A 23,265-nucleotide genomic window follows, 5' to 3' on the forward strand; every position below is an offset into this window, starting at 1 on the left:
TGTTTGCTTCACCAAACATCCTTCCTCACCAATGACTTTATATTTTCCATTGTTGATGTCTTCTGCTGCTTTCCGTGAATAAATGTAGTTCTGCAGCACTTCATAGAGACACATGTTCTCCAGATGATGACTTCTCTTGGGATAATATGTGTCCAACATGTTTGATTTCAAAATATCTGTACTTTCTCGGTCATTCTCGGCCAAATATTCAATTTCTCCAACAGATTTCAGTACCCGATTTCTCATTGCTGCAAGGCCTAAACTTGCCCAAATTATTCTTCTTGATTTCGAGTAGAGACTTGCAGAAGATAACCTATCTGAACATTCGTAGGATCCAATTTCTCGATGCGATAACATCTTCAAACTGAAACTGTACAGCTTCTTACTGACAGTTTTCTCGTGAGAAATCTCTTCCCACATTTCCTTCAATTCTGTTTTTTCTGATTTCGTAATGTAAGACGTTACATATCGAGCAACAGCAATGGAATTGTCAGCTACATACTGTATATCCATGTTAGCGTTCCACATGGATAAAATCACTGGGTTGTAGTCATTTATATTTTTTGATTCTTCTTTTCTTTTAAGGTTGTAGGTATTCTTAGGTGATTTTCTTGTGATAGTATGTCTCACAGATGACATAAAACTGTTAACTCTTCCATTTGAAAGAACAGGTCTAGGAAATCCAAATCGACATTTAGTGTAGTATTTATCTTTGCTCTTGTATTTCCGTTGACAGTATTTTCCACACCGATGACTTTGGAAACGTAAAACTTGCTCCTTTAACTTTTTCTCTTCTGTGCTTTTTGGTATAGCACATGTTGCATATTCTTCAATGTAAGATAACACTGCTTCATCAGTATCTGTTCCAAACTTTGGGGCATCCTTGATCCACAACAGCATATGAATATGAGGAGCACCTCTTGCCTGGTACTCTTTTCTCCAAAAGAAATCCACTACTTCTCCTAGAGGTGGATTTTTTTTATTGCAGATGAAGGACATCAGAGCCTCAAATCTATGATTGAAATATCTGCAAACATTAACCGGATCCAATGAGCACAGTTCTCCTGCTGTGTTGTATTCGATGTTTTTAATGTTTGAATTTGCCTCTCGTAGAAAATCCAGTAAATCATCCCAAGCGTACTCCGCACAGCTTAGGGTAACGAACCATGTTGGTGTTCCTAAATTCCGTAACATGCATTTTAATTCACCATGGCGTCGGTACCAATATTCATTTGTCCCACGCTGACAAGCCATCAGATTGATCAGTTGTGTTTCCAAATGATCATCTCGGTGCTGCACTTTCTCCATAAAATCCTTAGCAGACACATTTTGCAAATGTACTCCACTTTTTAAAATGTGATTTACTGCATAAGACAATGCAGACAAGTCGCTTTCAAATAAAAGATGGAACAAATAAGGAATACTTTGTCGAAATCTGGGATCTTCAGCATATAGTCTTGTAGTCCGATACTCAGAAGCTGGAATCTGTTCCGGACGTTCATCGTATCGTCCTCCTTTTCCTTTAGGAAACAGCTGGGGAAAACATCGAGCTTCCAAGCTCTCCTCCCATACACTCACGGGAGTTCCTTTTGCTTTCTTCATCTGAAATAGATCAATATTGTCTCCCATAACTTCTTTTGAATGAAGAGGATGTATGCTAAAATGTTCATAAATTTCTTCTTCCTTTGACTTGTCCACTTTTTCAATTTGTCCAGTTGGTGTTTCTGTGTCTTCTTGTAAATCTTCTTCTTCTTCTTCTTCTATATAAATTGATTCATACCATTTGTTATTCCTTTTCAAATACAAATTTGCTCTTTGTACTTTCCGTACATCTACCAGCTCCTGCCAAATCTTCTTATTCTTTGTAGGTACACCATTAACCAGAATAATTAATGGTTCAGTTTCCAAAGTATCCGCATCAATAGTTTCCATATTTTTTTTCAAATCCAAGGGCAAATACACCACTCTATCTTTTAAACCTCTCAGTAAATCTGAAGGAGGTAATTTACCAGTTTTGGGCTCCATACGTACTATGGTCTGGAACGGATGAACACATTGAATGAGTACAGACTCATATGTATTTAATTCAGAAAGTTCAGCAGGAATAGCATCCAATTCTAAATTATTATGTACAGCTCTGGTCGGCATTCTATTTTCCTCTAACTTGTTGTAACAGTATTTACAAATACGCTGAACTTCACCCAATTCAAAACAATTTTCAAGAAATATATATGTGGCAAAATCCTTCCACTTATAATTATCTTCATTTTCACTCTTTCTGTAGAGATCAACATACCTGGTTTGTTTTCTATAATGAGTTCTGCGGCAACAAATACAAGTAATATTTGGTCTTTCATTAGAGATTATTGCAAATTTTGTTATGTGATCATTAAATGTCTTACTTACAAAGGGTTCTACATTCTCTTCCACTTCTTCCTCATTTACTGTGTCCTTCTCTGCACTGTTTTGTTCAGGACCAAAGTAACAAAACTGAATTTCATCAACAACCTTCTCTACATCTGATACCGTTCCACGGAACAGAGCCCTATTCAATTCATCTAACTTTATTGCTGGACTTTTAGCAAAATACAACCGTCTCACAAACTTTCTCATTTCAGTATGATGAACAGCCAGCATCCTAAAATGATGGAAAACACTATTACACACTTTTCTAGATAGACAAGCCAGAGAATGACCCTGCAAACCAGTATTCTCTCTCACTCTGCATGGATCCAAACTTTGAAGCACCTTAATCTTCTGTTTTACACTTTTTTTGCTATATTCTCTTAGAAACTCACAAAATTTATCAATAGATTCCTGACGCACAGTGCAAATACTACTACAATTCCAAGTGTACACTGGGGCTTTAGGACGTCTCCCCATAGCCCCATCCGCCATCACTTGTACCTCATCTCTTGGAACCATTATCTCCTTCTCCATTATGCAACCATTTTTCACTTCATAAGCACGACCTCTGGTGTCAACTGCATGCAGCAAACTATTACTTTGAAAATAACTCTCTTCATTAAAAAAAGGTTCACTACTTGAACTATGCATCCATTTTCCTAAAAACACTTTAGAAAAGTTTGTTCTGTTCACTACTCTTTTCCTTTTGCTATGTGATTTCAGTACATTAACCATTTTGTCTAATGTACGCATCCTATTCAAAATTAAAATGAATAGTTTCCTTTTTAATTCTAATGCCTTTGCTGCAATGGCTTCAATTTCTTTTTTTCTCTTATAAAACTTAGCCTTTTGCTTATATTTCTTCACATCCTTTATCAAATTGGACATAACTCTTCTCTGAAACATTTTTCTACGTATCTCTTTAAACGCTGTTTTTCTGTTTAAGTTAATCTTTTTAGTTGCAGAAGGTATATTTGCATTAACTAAATTCTCAATTTTTTCCTGTGCTTTTCGATTGAAATCATTCTTTCCAGTACAGACATTTTGTACATTTTTCCTTTTTTTGAATATGTTTTTTAGAAAATTTTTTGTCTGCTTACCAGAAGATTTTTTCTTTTTCCCAACATGAGCATCTTCAACTAACTTAGGTCCTCCAGTTGTCTTCAAATATAGGTTTTTTTTGTGGTCTTTTTTTACTCTGGATTTTGTAGGCATCTTAAATTTTGTTCACTGCTCTTCAGCAATACCTGAAAAAAACTAAAAAAAAATTCCTTTATTTTATTTAAATATATTACTACATTTGTTTTCACATCAGTCACAAAACGAAATTTCTTTGCCAATTTGAAAGCACACTTACTGCTCTTTTTTTTGGCAAGTGATAATCACTTTTACAGACTGACACATTATGAATCCACTTTTCAGATTTTTTAAAAAGCACATGTCCAAACTGCTTTTTCAGACCATCACCATTTGTATCCTGGGTGACTGCCTACACTCCAGCAAGGGTTAACCAGCCTTAGTGATGCTGAATGTATTTGCATTACTGACTGAAACCTCAAACCCCACTCGCTTGTGAATACTGTGCATGATTCCACATGGTAAGCAGCTGGGTGTGTGCTAAGAGTCTGCTTCTGCACCAAAAAATGGCTCCCCCTTTCCTTCTAATGCAACTGTGAAATCACCAGAGCAATACGCAATAAATCTCTGCCTGTAATTCCTATTTGCACACAGAGTCATGTTTTCACATTAGTCACAAAACGAAATTTCTTTGCCAATTTGAAAGCACACTTACTGCTCTTTTTTTTGGCAAGTGGTAATCACTTTTACAGACTGACACATTATGAATCCACTTTTCAGATTTTTTAAAAAGCACATGTCCAAACTGCTTTTTCAGACCAGCACCATTTGTAACCTGGGTGACTGCCTACACTCCAGCAAGGGCAACCAGCCTTAGTGATGCTGAATGTATTTGCATTACTGACTGAAACCTCAAACCCCACTCGCTTGTGAATACTGTGCATGATTCCACATGGTAAGCAGCTGGCTGTGTGCTAAGAGTCTGCTTCTGCACCAAAAAATGGCTCCCCCTTTCCATCTTATGCAACTGTGAAATCACCAGAGCAATACGCAATAAATCTCTGCCTGTAATTCCTATTTGCACACAGAGTCATGTTTTCACATTAGTCACAAAACGAAATTTCTTTGCCAATTTGAAAGCACACTTACTGCTCTTTTTTTTGGCAAGTGATAAACACTTTTAACGACTGACACATTATGAATCCACTTTTCAGATTTTTTAAAAAGCACATGTCCAAACTGCTTTTTCAGACCAGCACCATTTGTAACCTGGGTGACTGCCTACACTCCAGCAAGGGCAACCAGCCTTAGTGATGCTGAATGTATTTGAATTACTGACTGAAACCTCAAACCCCACTCGCTTGTGAATACTGTGCATGATTCCACATGGTAAGCAGCTGGCTGTGTGCTAAGAGTCTGCTTCTGCACCAAAAAATGGCTCCCCCTTTCCATCTAATGCAACTGTGAAATCACCAGAGCAATACGCAATAAATCTCTGCCTATAATTCCTCTTTGCACACAGAGTCATGTTTTCACATTAGGCCCTTAAACGAAATTTCTTTGCCAATTTAAAAGCACACTTACTGCTCTTTTTTTTGGCAAGTGATAAACACTTTTACAGACTGACACATTATGAATCCACTTTTCAGATTTTTTAAAAAGCACATGTCCAAACTGCTTTTTCAGACCAGCACCATTTGTAACCTGGGTGACTGCCTACACTCCAGCAAGGGCAAACAGCCTTAGTGATGCTGAATGTATTTGCATTACTGACTGAAACCTCAAACCCCACTCGCTTGTGAATACTGTCCATGATTCCACATGGTAAGCAGCTGGGTGTGTGCTAAGAGTCTGCTTCTGCACCAAAAAATGTCTCCCCCTTTCCATCTAATGCAACTGTGAAATCACCAGAGCAATACGCAATAAATCTCTGTCTGTAATTCCTATTTGCACACAGAGTCATGTTTTCACATTAGGCCCTTAAACGAAATTTCTTTGCCAATTTGAAAGCACACTTACTGCTCTTTTTTTTGGCAAGTGATAAACACTTTTACAGACTGACACATTATGAATCCACTTTTCAGATTTTTTAAAAAGCACATGTCCAAACTGCTTTTTCAGACCAGCACCATTTGTAACCTGGGTGACTGCCTACACTCCAGCAAGGGCAACCAGCCTTAGTGATGCTGAATGTGTTTGCATTACTGACTGAAACCTCAAACCCCACTCGCTTGTGAATACTGTGCATGATTCCACATGGTAAGCAGCTGGCTGTGTGTTAAGAGTCTGCTTCTGCACCAAAAAATGGCTCCCTCCCCCTTTCCATCTAATGCAACTGTGAAATCACCAGAGCAATACGCAATAAATCTCTGCCTGTAATTCCTATTTGCACACAGAGTCATGTTTTCACATTAGTCACAAAACGAAATTTCTTTGCCAATTTGAAAGCACACTTACTGCTCTTTTTTTTGGCAAGTGATAAACACTTTTACAGACTGACACATTATGAATCCACTTTTCAGATTTTTTAAAAAGCACATGTCCAAACTGCTTTTTCAGACCAGCACCATTTGTAACCTGGGTGACTGCCTACACTCCAGCAAGGGCAACCAGCCTTAGTGATGCTGAATGTATTTGCATTACTGACTGAAACCTCAAACCCCACTCGCTTGTGAATACTGTGCATGATTCCACATAGTAAGCAGCTGGGTGTGTGCTAAGAGTCTGCTTCTGCACCAAAAAATGGCTCCCCCTTTCCTTCTAATGCAACTGTGAAATCACCAGAGCAATACGCAATAAATCTCTGCCTGTAATTCCTATTTGCACACAGAGTCATGTTTTCACATTAGTCACAAAACGAAATTTCTTTGCCAATTTGAAAGCACACTTACTGCTCTTTTTTTTGGCAAGTGATAAACACTTTTACAGACTGACACATTATGAATCCACTTTTCAGATTTTTTAAAAAGCACATGTCCAAACTGCTTTTTCAGACCAGCACCATTTGTAACCTGGGTGACTGCCTACACTCCAGCAAGGGCAACCAGCCTTAGTGATGCTGAATGTATTTGCATTACTGACTGAAACCTCAAACCCCACTCGCTTGTGAATACCGTGCATGATTCCACATAGTAAGCAGCTGGGTGTGTGCTAAGAGTCTGCTTCTGCACCAAAAAATGGCTCCCCCTTTCCATCTAATGCAACTGTGAAATCACCAGAGCAATACGCAATAAATCTCTGCCTATAATTCCTCTTTGCACACAGAGTCATGTTTTCACATTAGTCACAAAACGAAATTTCTTTGCCAATTTGAAAGCACACTTACTGCTCTTTTTTTTGGCAAGTGATAAACACTTTTACAGACTGACACATTATGAATCCACTTTTCAGATTTTTTAAAAAGCACATGTCCAAACTGCTTTTTCAGACCAGCACCATTTGTAACCTGGGTGACTGCCTACACTCCAGCAAGGGCAAACAGCCTTAGTGATGCTGAATGTATTTGCATTACTGAGTCCAACCTCAAACCCCACTCGCTTGTGAATACTGTCCATGATTCCACATGGTAAGCAGCTGGGTGTGTGCTAAGAGTCTGCTTCTGCACCAAAAAATGGCTCCCCCTTTCCATCTAATGCAACTGTGAAATCACCAGAGCAATACGCAATAAATCTCTGCCTATAATTCCTCTTTGCACACAGAGTCATGTTTTCACATTAGTCACAAAACGAAATTTCTTTGCCAATTTGAAAGCACACTTACTGCTGTTTTTTTTGGCAAGTGATAAACACTTTTACAGACTGACACATTATGAATCCACTTTTCAGATTTTTTAAAAAGCACATGTCCAAACTGCTTTTTCAGACCAGCACCATTTGTAACCTGGGTGACTGCCTACACTCCAACAAGGGCAACCAGCCTTAGTGATGCTGAATGTGTTTGCATTACTGACTGAAACCTCAAACCCCACTCGCTTGTGAATACTGTGCATGATTCCACATGGTAAGTAGCTGGCTGTGTGCTAAGAGTCTGCTTCTGCACCAAAAAATGGCTCCCCCTTTCCATCTAATGCAACTGTGAAATCATCAGAGCAATACGCAATAAATCTCTGCCTGTAATTCCTATTTGCACACAGAGTCATGTTTTCACATTAGTCACAAAACGAAATTTCTTTGCCAATTTGAAAGCACACTTACTGCTCTTTTTTTTGGCAAGTGATAAACACTTTTACAGACTGACACATTATGAATCCACTTTTCAGATTTTTTAAAAAGCACATGTCCAAACTGCTTTTTCAGACCAGCACCATTTGTAACCTGGGTGACTGCCTACACTCCAGCAAGGGCAACCAGCCTTAGTGATGCTGAATGTATTTGCATTACTGACTGAAACCTCAAACCCCACTCGCTTGTGAATACTGTGCATGATTCCACATGGTAAGTAGCTGGCTGTGTGCTAAGAGTCTGCTTCTGCACCAAAAAATGGCTCCCCCTTTCCATCTAATGCAACTGTGAAATCACCAGAGCAATACGCAATAAATCTCTGCCTGTAATTCCTATTTGCACACAGAGTCATGTTTTCACATTAGTCACAAAACGAAATTTCTTTGCCAATTTGAAAGCACACTTACTGCTCTTTTTTTTGGCAAGTGATAAACACTTTTACAGACTGACACATTATGAATCCACTTTTCAGATTTTTTTAAAAAGCACATGTCCAAACTGCTTTTTCAGACCAGCACCATTTGTAACCTGGGTGACTGCCTACACTCCAGCAAGGGCAACCAGCCTTAGTGATGCTGAATGTATTTGCATTACTGACTGAAACCTCAAACCCCACTCGCTTGTGAATACTGTGCATGATTCCACATAGTAAGCAGCTGGGTGTGTGCTAAGAGTCTGCTTCTGCAACAAAAAATGGCTCCCCCTTTCCATCTAATGCAACTGTGAAATCACCAGAGCAATACGCAATAAATCTCTGCCTATAATTCCTCTTTGCACACAGAGTCATGTTTTCACATTAGTCACAAAACGAAATTTCTTTGCCAATTTGAAAGCACACTTACTGCTCTTTTTTTTTGGCAAGTGATAAACACTTTTACAGACTGACACATTATGAATCCACTTTTCAGATTTTTTAAAAAGCACATGTCCAAACTGCTTTTTCAGACCAGCACCATTTGTAACCTGGGTGACTGCCTACACTCCAGCAAGGGCAAACAGCCTTAGTGATGCTGAATGTATTTGCATTATTGAGTCCAACCTCAAACCCTTAAACTATTCTTTTATTATACCAGTACACCTTAATTTATTGTGAAAACATAGTCCATATTATTTTACTTGTTCCTCACATTTAAATTTCTCCCAAAACAGAAAATAATAAACACAACTTCAACAAAAAGAATTGCATTTCTATTATTCATTTCTTAATTTACCATATACATCCCCTCTCAAACTCTAAACTCACCTTTAAAATTAGTTAGTTGTGAAAGAAATGTGGCACTCAAACAGCAGATTATCAGAGCCAGGATCTCTGTTCTTTACACCTCTCTCCTCTCAGCAGAACCAGATAATGGCAAACTTTCCCTCTCTTTTTCCACACATATACATGTTAGTTTCAAATCTCAGTGCTTGCCCCTTTTTTTCAAATGTAATCACACATTTCTATTGGTTGAAAACCAACCCTTTTCCAAAAGTACCCTTCCCCCAGCTTGACTTCTGCCTAGTACCCTTCCCCCAACTTGACTTCTGCCTGCTACCATAGCAACAGCTCATGGAACACTGCTGTGTGGAGTCAGGTCAGAAGTTCGCCAAACAATGTTTCAATTCCACAGAGCAAGAGTGCTTGACTTTTCAAACCTAACAGCAAATCCATAGTACTGTTCTTTGGTAACACATTTTTCTGTACCAATACAAAACATGCTTCTGTTAATTTACACATACAGCCTAGTTTTTATTCTAGAATGGTATGAAACAGCCAATCAGTTCTTTTTTTTATGAAAAAAATATGTATGCCTCCATATCCAAACTGTCTTTCTTTTCATATTGCCATTCTACTGAATTACACCTCCTGAGTGCATCCAGTTCTCCTTTGAAGATGTTCACAGTGTGGATTGTAGGGCACAGCTATGTCTTCTGGAGTGAAAAGTATGCAGAGAAAACAGGTATGGTGAGAGACCTTGCTTTGCCAAATGTAGACATTAAATGGATTGGTCAGAGAGGGTTAAAGTGGCACCAATTGATGCCATTGGTGAAATCCTTCATGCAAAACCAACACCCTGACCTCATAATAGTGCACTGTGGTGGCAATGACCTAGGCACTTTGACTGGGGTAGGTCTGGAAATGCTTATGAAGGACACCTTTGCACAACTGTTTTCACTTTTCCCTAAAACTGCCTTTGTGTTTTCTAACATATGCCAAAGGCAAAAATGGAACTGGTCCAATCATTTCTGTCCACAGATTGACAAAGCAAGAAAGCACGTCAACAAATCTGTTTCTGCTTTCCTCCGTGACTATGGTATGGGTTCCATTTACCACAACAACTTGCGTTATGACATGCAAGACATTTATAGAGGAGATGGTGTGCACTTCAATGATGAAGGGAACAGAGTCTTCCTCTTGAACCTTAGACTCTGCATCGGTACTTACTTGTAGGTACCACTAAAAAATCACTTCATAAACACAACGGCTCTTTTTAGAGCCCCCTAATATCTAAACACTTAAATCTGATTTTCATTTCTTTTTTTTTTTTTTTTTTACCGTACGCTTACCGTACGCGTACCCCGCGATTTTTTTTAAAATCAATAAATGTTTTCTTTGTACTTTTCTGTCCTTCTTTGACCCCCTTACAAATGTTAGGGGGTCTGTAACTCTCCTCCTTGCCCCCTTTTCTTGTTATCACTCTTTTTTTTCTGAGTGAAACACACGAAATGGCGGCCGCCGCTTCCTGGTTTCGACCGATTCGAATGTTTACTAAGATCTAAGAGCCAATCAGAATCGCGCTCGCGCACGCCACCGTACGCGTACGGTAAGCGTACCGTAAGCGCACTGTAAGCTGGCTCAGATATATATATTGATTTAAAGGCTATTTTCTCAGAATCTACTGAACAGATTTACACCAAACCTACAAAAGGCACTTCCTTGACCTGAGGACTACCTCTCTGCCAAATTTCTAGTAATTCTGTTCAGCCGTTCGGGCTGTAGCCCTGTCTAAAGGTCCTATGGAAAAATGCATGGGAAAAATGCGTTTTGGGACCCCCCTTTTATCTCAGCCCCCGCTTGACGAATCCCCCCGAGACTTTCAGGGAAGGAGCGGAGCGTAGCGCCCCACCTATTTTGAAAAATTCGCGAGGATTCGTCGACCGGCGCCAAAGTTATTCAAAATAGAATGTTGCGGATTTCCTATGGAAACGTGGTCCTAACTATAACTACCTACTGGCGACCGCCAGTAGGTAATATATATATATATATATATATATTCACTTAAAAAACCATAGGTTTCACACATGTTATAGTTAGCTGGACATTTCTCTCATAAAAAACCAATGAAATTCCCCCGTTATAGTTAGTGCAGGCAACTATAACTCACGCGACCGCAATCCTCTGCTGATGATGTCAGATATTACATCACTGTATTTAGACACCTATTTACCCATGTCTTCTTCCATTAATCTTTAGCTATACATATATTACAAATATTTATTTTTCAGAAAGACACATATGTCATCAGTGATGTAATATCTGACGTCATCAGCAGAGGATTGCGGTCGTGTGAGTTATAGTTGCCTGCACTAACTATAACGGGGGAATTTCATTGTTTTTTTACGAGAGAAATGTCCATCTAACTATAACATGTGTGAAACCTATGGTTTGTTAAGTGAATTTGCAAGGTTTTTTAAATGCTAATTCCTAACTATAACATGTGTGAAACCTATGGTTTTTTAAGTGAATTTGTACGGTTTTTTAAATGCTAAGTTATGTATTTATTAATATTTTTTTTTTCAGGTTTTTCACCGTGCGCGCACGGTGAACTTCGCGCACCGTGCGCGCGCTGTGAGCGTTCGGTGCGCTTCGCGCACCGAACGCCAACGATGCGTTTTGCGTGCCGTGCTCGTACGGTGCGCGCACCACGCGCTTTTCCTTCAGTGCCCCCCTGACGAAGGCTAGGGGGTTAGGAACTGTCCACCCTGCCCCCTTTTCACGTTCTCCACCTTTGTTTTTCACTGCCTCAGACTGCGAGAGACAAAATGGCGGCCGACACTTCCTGATTTCGACCGATTCGAATGTTTACTGACATCTAACAGCCAATCAGAATTGCGCGTACGGTATGCTTACCGTACGCGCACGGTGCGCGCCTATAGATATATATGTACTTTTAACTGCAATTTTCTCAGGAACTACTGAACAGATTGACTCCAGATATCCAAAAGGCACATCCCTGACCTGAGGACTACCTCTATGCCAAATTTCAAGTAATTCTGTTCAGCCGTTCGGGCTGTACCTTGGACTAAAGGTCCCTATGGAAAAATGCATGGGGAAAACGCGTTTTGGGACCCCCCTTTTTTCTCAGCCTCCGCTTCACGAATCCCCCCAAGACTTTCAGGGTAGGAGCTGAGCGGAGCGCCCCACCTATTTTGAAAAATTCACGAGGATTCGTCAACCGGCGCCAAAGTTATTCAAAATAGAATTTTCAGATTTCCTATGGAAACACGGTCCTAACTATAACTATCTACTGGCGGCCGCCAGTAGATAATTAAATCAAGATACATGTATGATGAGTTAGGAATAGTAAATATATTCTTACCGATGTGTTCTTACATTCATGATAGTAGATTTTCGTTATTTAAGTCTCGATATTTTAGCCCCAAAATATTCTTTTGCTCGATATTTTAACTTACAATCACATTACCATTATCAGGTCTCAAAGAGATGCAGTGGCGGCTGGTAGGGAATTGGGTTGGCGTGGCGGGAGGATGGGAGGGCTTGAAAAATATATTTTTTAAAACATACATTTTCTGCCATCTCTCCTCGTCGTCTCTGCTTCTTTTGTCTGCCTGACTCCAGTCCGGAAGAAGCTGGAAGCAAACAGGCTCCCCTAAGCCAATCACAACGCTGCAATGCAGTGTTGTGATTGGACTGAGCGCCGTGGATCGGCGCTCAGATGAGGACGGGGAGCCTATGCATGTTCCCCACCAGGCTCTACAGTACAGCCTGGTGGGAAACATGCAAAGTGCGCATGACAGTTTGACTGGCCCAAGACGGCCCGGCAAGCAGTCATGCGCACTTTGTGCACACAAACCACTCCTCCCTGAGCCACCATCCTGCAGCAACAAATGAAAAATTATAATAGCATTGTATTTTATTTTTCCCTTTTTCACTGCTCTAAGAGCGGAGGAGATGACAGTGCTCAGCACAGAGAAAAACTCATTGAAAGAAAGGAAAGCAGAGGTTCTCTGAATGCAGCAGGAGCTTTACTGATACTCGGGTGGAACTAGAAGACAGTTATGATCCTGGAGCAGCATTTACCATATTGCCATGCTATATGATGTCTGTACGTTGAATTGGTATGAGCTGCCTTCCAAGAAAGTTAATTTGTCTCTACAAGGTTTTTACATCTTTGTGATGTTCTCAGCATAGATCCTCTTTCTTGAACCCCACACAGTGTTTGAACGTCGAGTATTTTTGCTATGTGCATACTTTAACAACATACACAGCATGCCGGTCAACTGTTAGCCCAGCATTGAAATAAAATATGACAAGCTCAGATCAGGACCTAGTATATATGTTTCCATAAGTTGTGGTATTGGTGCTTGTTATAAACAAACTCCTCAAGAAAACTCAGTCAGGGACATCTTAAGGATTTTGGTGCCCCAGGGCCAAACATATTTTGGGGGCCCCTGTTCGGAACAATTTTGAATTTATGAACCAATGTCAGCTCTATAGTGCCCTCTTTACTAGGTACTGACAATATACATTCCAAATGTGTTTACATCTAATATTCAGGGATAGTGATGTGTGTTTTCAATATTGTAATGCAGCAGCAGCTCACTAATATATCATGGCAAGTAATATCTGTGACCACTTCGAATTTTTTCTATGTGAGGTTCTGTTTTCTCTAAAAGAAACCTTTTAATGGATGTCGCAGGAAATATGAACACAACATTTCTCTGCAAAATGTCTGCGGATGGACTCCCACAGATCACTCATATCGAAAACAAATTAAAGGAAAAAGGTAATCAAAACAATTTGTTAAATAATTATTGAAGGTCATCAGGGCAAGAATCTCTGCAGAACAGAGCTGTCTCTATTAGAGGCCCCCTGTAAAGCTGGGGCCCTGGACCAGCGCCCGCTTTGCCCATGCCTTAAAACCTCTCTGCAGTCAGTGTTCCATCTGGATGTGTTACATCAAATGTAACTTGTGTTTCCTCCTATGGAATGTCTGTAGATATTTTTTATAAGGGGAATTCGCTTTCAGTAGCTATAAAGCAATGGATTGTTAATAACATCTTGTTGAGTTCTTGCAGACAAGAGTGAATTATAGCTCCCTCAAGCCATTTCGAAAGTCAGACATGCTTTTAAGTAAAACCGACTGATACACTTCTGCAGTGAGTAGAGCCGCATGCACCCAGTTCAGAAAACCCCAGAAGGCTTCGGAGGGTTGACTGAAGGCCTTTCAAACAATAAAATAGGACTGGCTGCTCAAAGGCGGCTTGCTTTCTCCTTGAGACTCTTCTTCCTTTGATCACATGTTTTTTAAAATTTTTCTCCAATGCATATTAAAGAAACGCGCCTCCTTTATGCGCGTCTTCTCTTTTCATCACCTCATATCCTTTCCTGTCCACTCTGTTTCAATGTGGTCTTTTCTCGGTGCCTCTTCAGGTTGGGTGCCCCACATTTGATGCAAGTGTGTGGGTGTCCTTCATTTTAAATGATTTGCAAACTTCCAGGCCCAAATGAGTTTGTAATCCAACCTTTATCACAGTAGGTTCTCTACAGGAGGTTGTGTCAATGTCTCTGGTTTGTCAAGAATGGTGGCATTTAACGTTGTATACACACTACAATCCATGACTTTTAAAGGAGTGCATCAAGTAGTAGAAAAGTGTGTGAGAGGGAGAATGATGTGAGAGAGACTGAGTAAGAGAAAGCTAGAACAGAGAGACGTGGGGGGCATGGTCAGACCCCACTTGAGGAGCCATAGGGTAAGCAGGGCTTTCTGGTCTGGACTCCAACTGTGATGGTTGGGAACATTTGCCTCTGCAGTCCTGGGGTGCATCATACTATGGCTTTGCAAACTGACCCAAGAACACACTCTTTCTACACTTGACTTTCAAGATAGTGAGGGTGAGAAGTCGAAAACATTTAAGAAAGGTAGAGCAGTACTTAATTTGTAAAAGAATGAGTGCCTTTCCCAGAGCTCTGCTCTGAAGACCCTGGCCTGTGCAATTACATGTTGACACGCTGAATACCAAGGCTGCATAGTTTCAAATCCACCTTCTGCCTCTTTTGCCCACTCCCACACACTATCTCCCCTTTATTTCACTCTTCCAGGTGCTGGCGTTCTCCCTTTCTGACGTATTTTTTGTCTTTCACTTCCTCTGTCTTTCTTCTTTGTATGTTTTTCTCTCTCTCTTGCTCTCGGTAAATGTCTGATGTGAAAAATACATGGTGGTTTCCAGAAATGAGTGCTGAGGCCCCCACTAGCTACCACTGGCTCAAATTAAGCACAGGAGGTAGTGTATACTAGTGACTTAAGCCAAACATTTTTGGGTTAAAGCTCAAGTACTTTAAACACACCCAAACAAGATACTGAATAACATTTTTTTTATTAATCAACACAAGGTTGGATACAGCGTGTTCTACATCGGTTATCTGTACAAAAATCTGTAGATTACATTAAAGGTAGTTGCAAGCTCAATTTGAGCGCATTTGAGCAGCTTTCCTAGTTTCTACGACCCATAGGTCAGTCCACATTTCATTTATTAGACAATTCTCTTGAAGCAGGGTAATTGATAAAGGAGTGGTCCTTCATAAATCTATAATAGACTGCACAACCAATGTTAATTTCAGGTGATGGTTTTATCTGAGATGTTGAGCGCTTGTTGGACATATGCATGAGTGTGCGGGCCACAGCCGCACAGATGAGCAGATGCATTTGCGGGGTTAGTGATTGGCTATAGGGCCTCATCTCCTTCTCTTTGAGAAAGGCCCTGTGCAGGGGCTTTGACTTGTGGAAAATCAGCTCTGATCGGGCAGCTACCAACCCTACTCAAGTTGAGCTTCTGCCCTCTGGTTCATGGTGCACAAGACCGTTTTTGATTTCCAGAAGGTAGAGTCAGCACAGGAACATTGATCTTCTCTGGTGGTGGTTGCTGGAATAGAGACACAGTTAGGCGGTAGGAGAAGTTGGTAATCTAAGTTGGCTATGTTGCTTAAAGATTGACACAATCTTGGAGGCAGACAGAAATTCAGGTGGACACAGATCAACTCCAGTAACTCTCCCACAAGCACTCTGCTTTTCTGGACCATCACTCTTCTTATCTCGGCTGCTGGGCTTCTCCTTTCTCGGACAGTCAGATCACGCAGGCGCCAGGCATGATACTTCCCCTTCAGAGCAGGTGATGCAGTTTGCCAGGTCACCGGCAGACCTACAGATCTTCTAGTAAGATGCAGAGACTTCCTCTCCAATGGGATATTGACTGTTTGACAGACATCAGCCATGGATCTCAGTAGTTCTTTGAGTACATTTCAGAGCACTCCCTTCCTCCCAAGTGGCACAACGTGGCTCCCACCTTTATACACACTCCCCAAACAGGGAATGTTGATACCACTGTCAGTGCCAGGACTCAGTTTGGGGTGATTATTTTCCATATTTAATGTTCTTTTTATAGTGCAGACACAGTGTTTTCAATGTGTAGAAGGTTGAGTCAGCACACGTCCTTTGACTACTTTGGTGGTGGTTGCTGGAACAGGCCTGCTGTGGTCGGAGTGGGACCTCTTGGTGGTCTGGTTTGGACATCTTGTTTAAACATAAACACAATCTGGGAAGCCGAGAGATATTCAGACAGATTGAGTTCAACTCAATTTACTGTGCTTTTCTGGGCCATCAGGCAGAGTCCCACGGCACTTGCAGACACATAGCTCTTCTAATAAGAAGCAGAGTCTTCCTCTCCTCTAGCAGACTTACTGTTCAGCAGACACCTACCCTGGATCTTATTTTGATTTATTTTTATTTTAAAGGTTTTATATAGCGCTGGCTAGACCCGGAGGTATGAGAGCGCTTTACATGAGCATCAGACCATAGTTGCAGGTTACATCGTTACAAAGGTTACACAGTTATTAGAGCATGGCAACATAGTTACATGTAGGGTCGAGACAAACAAGAATGACATATACCTAAGGGAAAAAGCAGGCAAGGGGAGAGATTCAGGCGAGGGGGGTAGGAGCAGGGGAAGTAGACAGAGAATGGAGGAGGAAAAGAGGAGGGGAGGGTGAGAGACACAGCATGGAAAGAGGAGGGGAGGGTGACGGGACACAAACCGGTAGACGAGTCAAAGCTGCGTCAAAAGTCCGGTAAACTGTGATCCCAGGGGAAGTGGTATCATTTCCCCATCTCTGTTGCGAGAGGTTCCCTATACGCAGTGGACCCTCTCAGAGGGGGTCTCTGAGACTCCAAGGCCTACATACTGGATCCTTCCCCAAAAAGGGGAGAGGGAGTGCTTTGGTAAGGGGTGCCACACCATACCTCAACTGTGAGTGGCTCCCTTGGTGCTGCGGACTCTCTCAGTGGGTTCGCTGAGACTCCAGAGTATAAATATTGGATCTTTCCCCAACAAGGGGAGAAGGAGTGCTTAGTCACAGGGCACAAAAGGGCAGGGGGCTAGGCGATGTAGCAGGCAAGGGGAGAGATTCAGGGGAGAGGGGATGGGAGCAAAGGAAGTAGAGAAAGAAAGAGAGAGAACTAAATGGGAACAAACAGCATCAATTTGGGGGACAAACGCTTTGCCATCCAGGACATGAAGCACACAGTTAGTAATTCGAATTATTTGTTCACGATTCACAGAAGTATATAGTACGCTATAGTTCTTGGAATCCGAGCACTCCCTTCCTTGATCTTGGAGAACTCACAACTGGAACTAAGTGGGGTAATTTGGGTCACACTTTTATACACACTTTGAAGACAGGGGACGTTGATCCCACTGTCTGTGCCCAGGACCCAGTTTGGGGTGGTTCATTTTCATATTTCATGTTCTTTGTAGAGTACACCGTGTTGGTAAAAGGTGATGGCTCTCATAGCAGGTAGTGAAAATTCTAGCTCCAGGCAGCAGTACCCAAAACATGGGTACAATGACTTATGAAACGTATGAACATCACTGTCATCCACCTTCCTGAAGTAGTGCTCAGGGAGAGACAAACTAAGCAGAGCCTGTCTAGAAGCTTCTATCCCCCTAGCCACAGAATCTGCTGACTCACTCCTATATCCCCAACATTTAACCAAATGCTAGGGATCAGGAAGGGCTAATCAGCAATCCTCAACTAAACATGTTACCATAGAATTTCTAAAGACAACCCTGTCTCCCTTCTCCCACTCTTGAGTATCTAGGGTTCCACCCTTTGGCTCAGAAATGCAGGCAATTCACTTCTGCTGTCTGGAAAGGTAGTACCACAATCTGAATCTTGAGCTGTGTAAAACCACGGGCAATCCAGAACGGATACCACCATATCAGCAATCTCACACAGAGTCCTGCTACCATGAGTATAATACATAATATTCATTGAACATTTTTTAAATTGTTTTTATTTTTTTTATTGGCATTTCACAGAAAATAACAATACCAGATTACATCAGCAGTAGCGAACATGAATGCAGTAGGTTAATTTCACCTAAACTGTAGCTGTTTAAGCCTGCTTTACAACATTAAAGCTTTCAGCGCTACATGAAATGTTGTACGAATAAATACCACATTTCGTGACCCAATACTTGAACATGCCTTTTATATCAACGTAACTCCCTCAATACCCCCCACCCCACCACGCGGACGTCCCTTGGAATTTTTGGGAATATCATGTTGTTATTGGTATAATTCCTATTTGTGTATGCTTTATGAGTTTTGTGAGTCAATTGTCCCGGTCTGTGAGTTCGTGTTCGGTTTAGACTGTAGGTGATTGATCATAACTGACCACTCCAGGAGGTCGTCTGCCATTCTTTCATCTTTCCTCACGAGCTTCACTCTTACTTGCTCAGCAGTACCCCATTCAACCATGTCTTTTAACCATCTGTCTAAGTTTGGGGTCGTTGGTCTTTGCTTTTCAATTACAATGCATCTTTTTGCAAGAGTTAAGCCCAGTAGAACAAATTTCCTACTTAGTTTCTTCTTTTTGGGTGAAGGAAGCGGACCCAATAATACTGTGCGTATCTCTCTCCGGATCTCCCATCTCGCTGCCATTTTAATTTTTTGCAACACCTCCTCCCAGAATGTTGTCACCTGTGGGCATGCCCAAACCACATGAACGAAGTTGGCCTCTGTTTGCCTACATCTGTGGCAGCCACCGGACCGCTCTTGATACATTTTGCTGAGGGTCTTCGGTGTGAGGTAAGCCTGATGGATTCATTTATATTGCATGAGTTTGAACCGTGCTTTGGAGCAGCCAAGTTTTACCCCTTCGTGTATCTTCTCCCATTCTTTCTCAGTGATTTGTCCCCCCATCGCTTCCTCCCATTTTTTTTGTAGTGCAAGTGGATTTTGTGGCAAATCCTCCCTGATTGCCCTGTATAAGTGTGTTATCTTGTGACGCCCTTGTGCCATTTGCACCATACGTGGAGGGTTCTCATTACCGGGGGCTCTTCTGGAAACAATGGCCAAATCTCTCTGGCTACTTGTGAAATCTTAGCATATTGTAAGAATTGCCCATTCCCAATTTGAACATAACTTCTGCATTTTCATGCATGATGAACTGGCCGTTATGGTATAGATCACCCATCATCATGCAGCCCCCTGCCCTCCACATGCTCACCGACATCGCTTCCGAGATCTTAGCGAATACCGGGATCGCCCACAAAGGTGCGCCGGGTGCGTATGACGCACGCTTCACCACTCTTCTCACCGTGTTTTCCTTTGTCTCCGCCACGTGTCTAATAAGGTACGGAGTGGACATGGGGACCCTCTTCCCTTGCATTAATAACTCTGGTAGTAAACCACCTTTGTAAGACCCCTCCAGGAGCCTTTTTTCCCAATTGTCTTGGTTATCCAGCCAGTGGACTGCATGTTGTAGTTGCGTGGCCATATAGTAATATCCAATATAGGGTAACTCTACCCCCCCCCAACTGCCATGGTCTTTGTAGTATTAAAAGGCTAATACGCTTACGTTTACTGCCCCACAACAGTTCAGTTAGCAGGGTCTCTACTTCTATAAAATGAATTTTGCAAGACATATAACCAGCGCGGTAGAATGACAATTTTTGTGATTGCAACCTAGCCCATCAGAGATAAAGGCAGATCTTTCTAGAAGCTCACTGAATTTTGTACTCCCTCCATTACTCTGTCTACGTTAAGCTTGAGGAACAGTTCCTCCGGTAGTGCCAGGGTCATACCCAAATACTTGGGCGGATCTTTCGTCCATGGCAGCCCTACTTCCGGAAGCGTTTCTATTGGTCGTTCTACCAAGCTTCCCATATAGAGCACCTTCAATTTGTTGGGGTACACTCGGAGCCCCAAAACCCTCCCAATTTCTTCCAGGACTCGCAGCAGGGCTGGTATTCCCTCCTCTGGTTGCCTACAATACACCAGGGTATCATTGGTGTACTTTGAGACTACATGATTGGTGCAACCCACATTTATTCCCCACGCTTCCAGGCGAGTTCGCAGGACACAAGCAAATGGCTCCATAGCCATGGCAAATATTAGGAGCGACAGGGGGCAACCCTGCTATGTGCCCCTTTTCAACTGGAACAACCCTGAGACTCTACCACTCATTTTAACCCTGGCCCGGGCGAAGCATAAAGTAATTGAACCCATTTGATAAACCCTGGCCCCAAAGACACGTTTTGCAATATGGCCCAAACGAAGGGCCAAGACACTGAGTTGAATGCTTGTTCGATGCCCAACAGAACCAGGGTGTATTCCTCCTGTCTGAAACCCATGTTGTGCCATACATGAGCCAGTCGTCTTAAATTAAGCATAGTATTGCGGCATGGGATAAATCCCGATTGATCAGGGTGGATCAGATATGACATATACGGAAGCAGTCTACTCGCCAGTATTCCACTCAACACCTTTACGTCTAAGTTTAAAAGGGAAATTGGTCTATACGAGTTTGGTTGTGTGGGGTCCTTGTCCTGCTTTGGGATCATTATTACCAGGGCTTCCCGCATAGAGTCTGGTAGGTGTTGTGCATGTAACGCCTCGTTATATACTTCCACCAATCTGTCTGCCAGGATCAGTGCGTATTGTTGGTAGAATTCTGCTGGGAACCCGTCGTTCCCGGGTGATTTCGGCGGCTTTAGGCGTTTAATGGCCCCTACAACTTCTGACTGTGTGATCGGGCCCCCTAGTATCTCTTCCTTATCTTGCTCTAAGTGGGGAAATTCCATCGAGGCCAGGAACTCCACAATAGCAGTATTCAAAGGTACGACTCCCTGCCTGTAGACTTTAGCCAGGTGGCTGGCCAAAAGTTCTGTGATTCCGGTTTGCGTATAGACCCTTTGTCCCTCTGTGTCTTGCAAGCGCCATGTTGGTTCCATGGCTCGTTCTCGACTCAATAATCGAGCTAAAAGGGCGCCCGATCTGTCACCCTCGCGGTGAAGCCGCTGTCGATACACTGTATGGTCGTACTTCTCTAACTGCTTCCATGTCTCCAATAACTCAGCCTTCATTGCATGCCATTCCCCAAACATGTGGGGTTCGGCATGTAGTCTATTTTTTAACCTGGACAGGTTGCCCTTAGATTTCTCAATATCTTTCAGTGGTTGTTGTCATATCCCGTATGCCATGTGTATGCATACCCCCCGGAGTACCAACTTCATAGCGTCCCATTCGAATGCTCTATTTGTGGCCATCCCCCAGTTTTCCTCAAAGTATTTTGTTAACGCTTCTGAGACTGCTTTCTCAAATGGCAGGTCCTGCAATGCCTCCGTTCGGAGAAGCCAGGTTTCTAGCCTTCAAAGCTGATCAAAATCGGGGAGTGATCTGAAATATATCTTGCTTGGTACAAATTAACGCAAACCAGTGCACACAATTCAAGTCACAAAAGGTAAAATCCACATTTGGAAACAGAAACAAGCCGAATCCAACGAAGGTATCAGTTCTTCTTTAATAAGTTGTGCATAAACGGCCAGCCAACACGTGTTTCATCAGAGAAAAAGAGTCTCTGAATCTTCAGGGCTGTAGATATAATCCAAAGCAGAAAATCTAAGGGACAAAGCTCAGTCACGAGCGGAAATCTCAATCAAACACGACAGTGAGTATCTGCCAAGTGCAAATCTCTGATGTCAACAGCTCTAGTATTACAGGGTACCAAGACAGAGTCACGCCACTGAAAATAAATCCCACATAGGGTGAGTCACATACCGCAATCCTTATTACGAAAGAGAATACCACAGAAGTAAGTTCAAATGATCTGGAAGAAGGGGGGAAGACACGTGTGTTGTGTCAAACACACCCCCTGTAAAATTAGCAGCGTAAAGAGAGTGCGTTCAGGCGGTCCCAGTACAATCCTCGTTGGATTCGGCTTGTTTCTGTTTCCAAATGTGGATTTTACCTTTTGTGACTTGAATTGTGTGCACTGGTTTGCGTTAATTTCTATTGTGTGTTAGGGTTTTCCTGCACAAATTAAGGGGTTTCAGGGTTTCCCCTCTCAGTTTGCACCTTACTTATAATTTTGTGCAATTTGATATTTTATACGTCTATCCTTTGAGCGCCATTTCTTCCTGCATTCTTCAAACCCATATCTTGCTTGGTACGTTATCCCCTTCACATCCCCTGCTAATGTTGATGAAATGAAGCAATAGTCGAGTCTGCTGAATGTGTTGGTGGCTGGTGTAACGCAGGAGAATGTTTTTTGTGTGGGGTTGCATCCCCTTCATATATCTAGAAGGCGCATTTTCCTGAGCATGTCTGTCAGTGTTCCCGTCATATGCGGCTTGGTATGTAGTTGGGGGTCTTCACGGTCTAGATTCCCATCAATGACGCAATTTACATCTCCCAACATTATTATCGCCACCCCCATGTACGGCGAAGCTGCCCTCATAACAAACGGGAAGAAGTCTGCACAATCAGAGTTTGGCGCATATACATTAATGAGACACAATTCTTTTCCCTCCAATGTGCCCTGCATAATCTCATATCGGCCTACGGTATCTGTTACCTGATGGAGAGGCTTGAATGGGACTCCAGGTGCCACCCATATGAGAGTCCCTCTTGCAAATCCTGAATATGAAGTAGCAAATATTTGACCCTTCTATCTGCATCTCATACACAGGATTGTGTCCCCCCACACATGAGTTTCTTGTAGGCATGCAATCGATATCTTGTATCTTTTTAAATATGCATAAACCCTTCTGCGCTTCTCAAAAGCTACCAACCCCCGAACATTCCATGTAAGCACGTTTAATGTCAAACCTGCCATTTCCACGATTGTTCCATACCCTCCCGCCTCCCATTAGCGAGACTTCCTCCCTCATAGATTAAACGTGTGTTTGAAAGACGATTCCTTCCACCTCCACGAAAGGACTCAATGTTCTCAAGGACATTCATGGACAACCCAGCTCTGCTCAGTGCTACCCTCTCCCAC

This window comes from Triturus cristatus, chromosome 5_1, assembly GCF_964204655.1.
Source record: "Triturus cristatus chromosome 5_1, aTriCri1.1, whole genome shotgun sequence".
NCBI classification, from domain to species: Eukaryota; Metazoa; Chordata; class Amphibia; order Caudata; family Salamandridae; genus Triturus; species Triturus cristatus.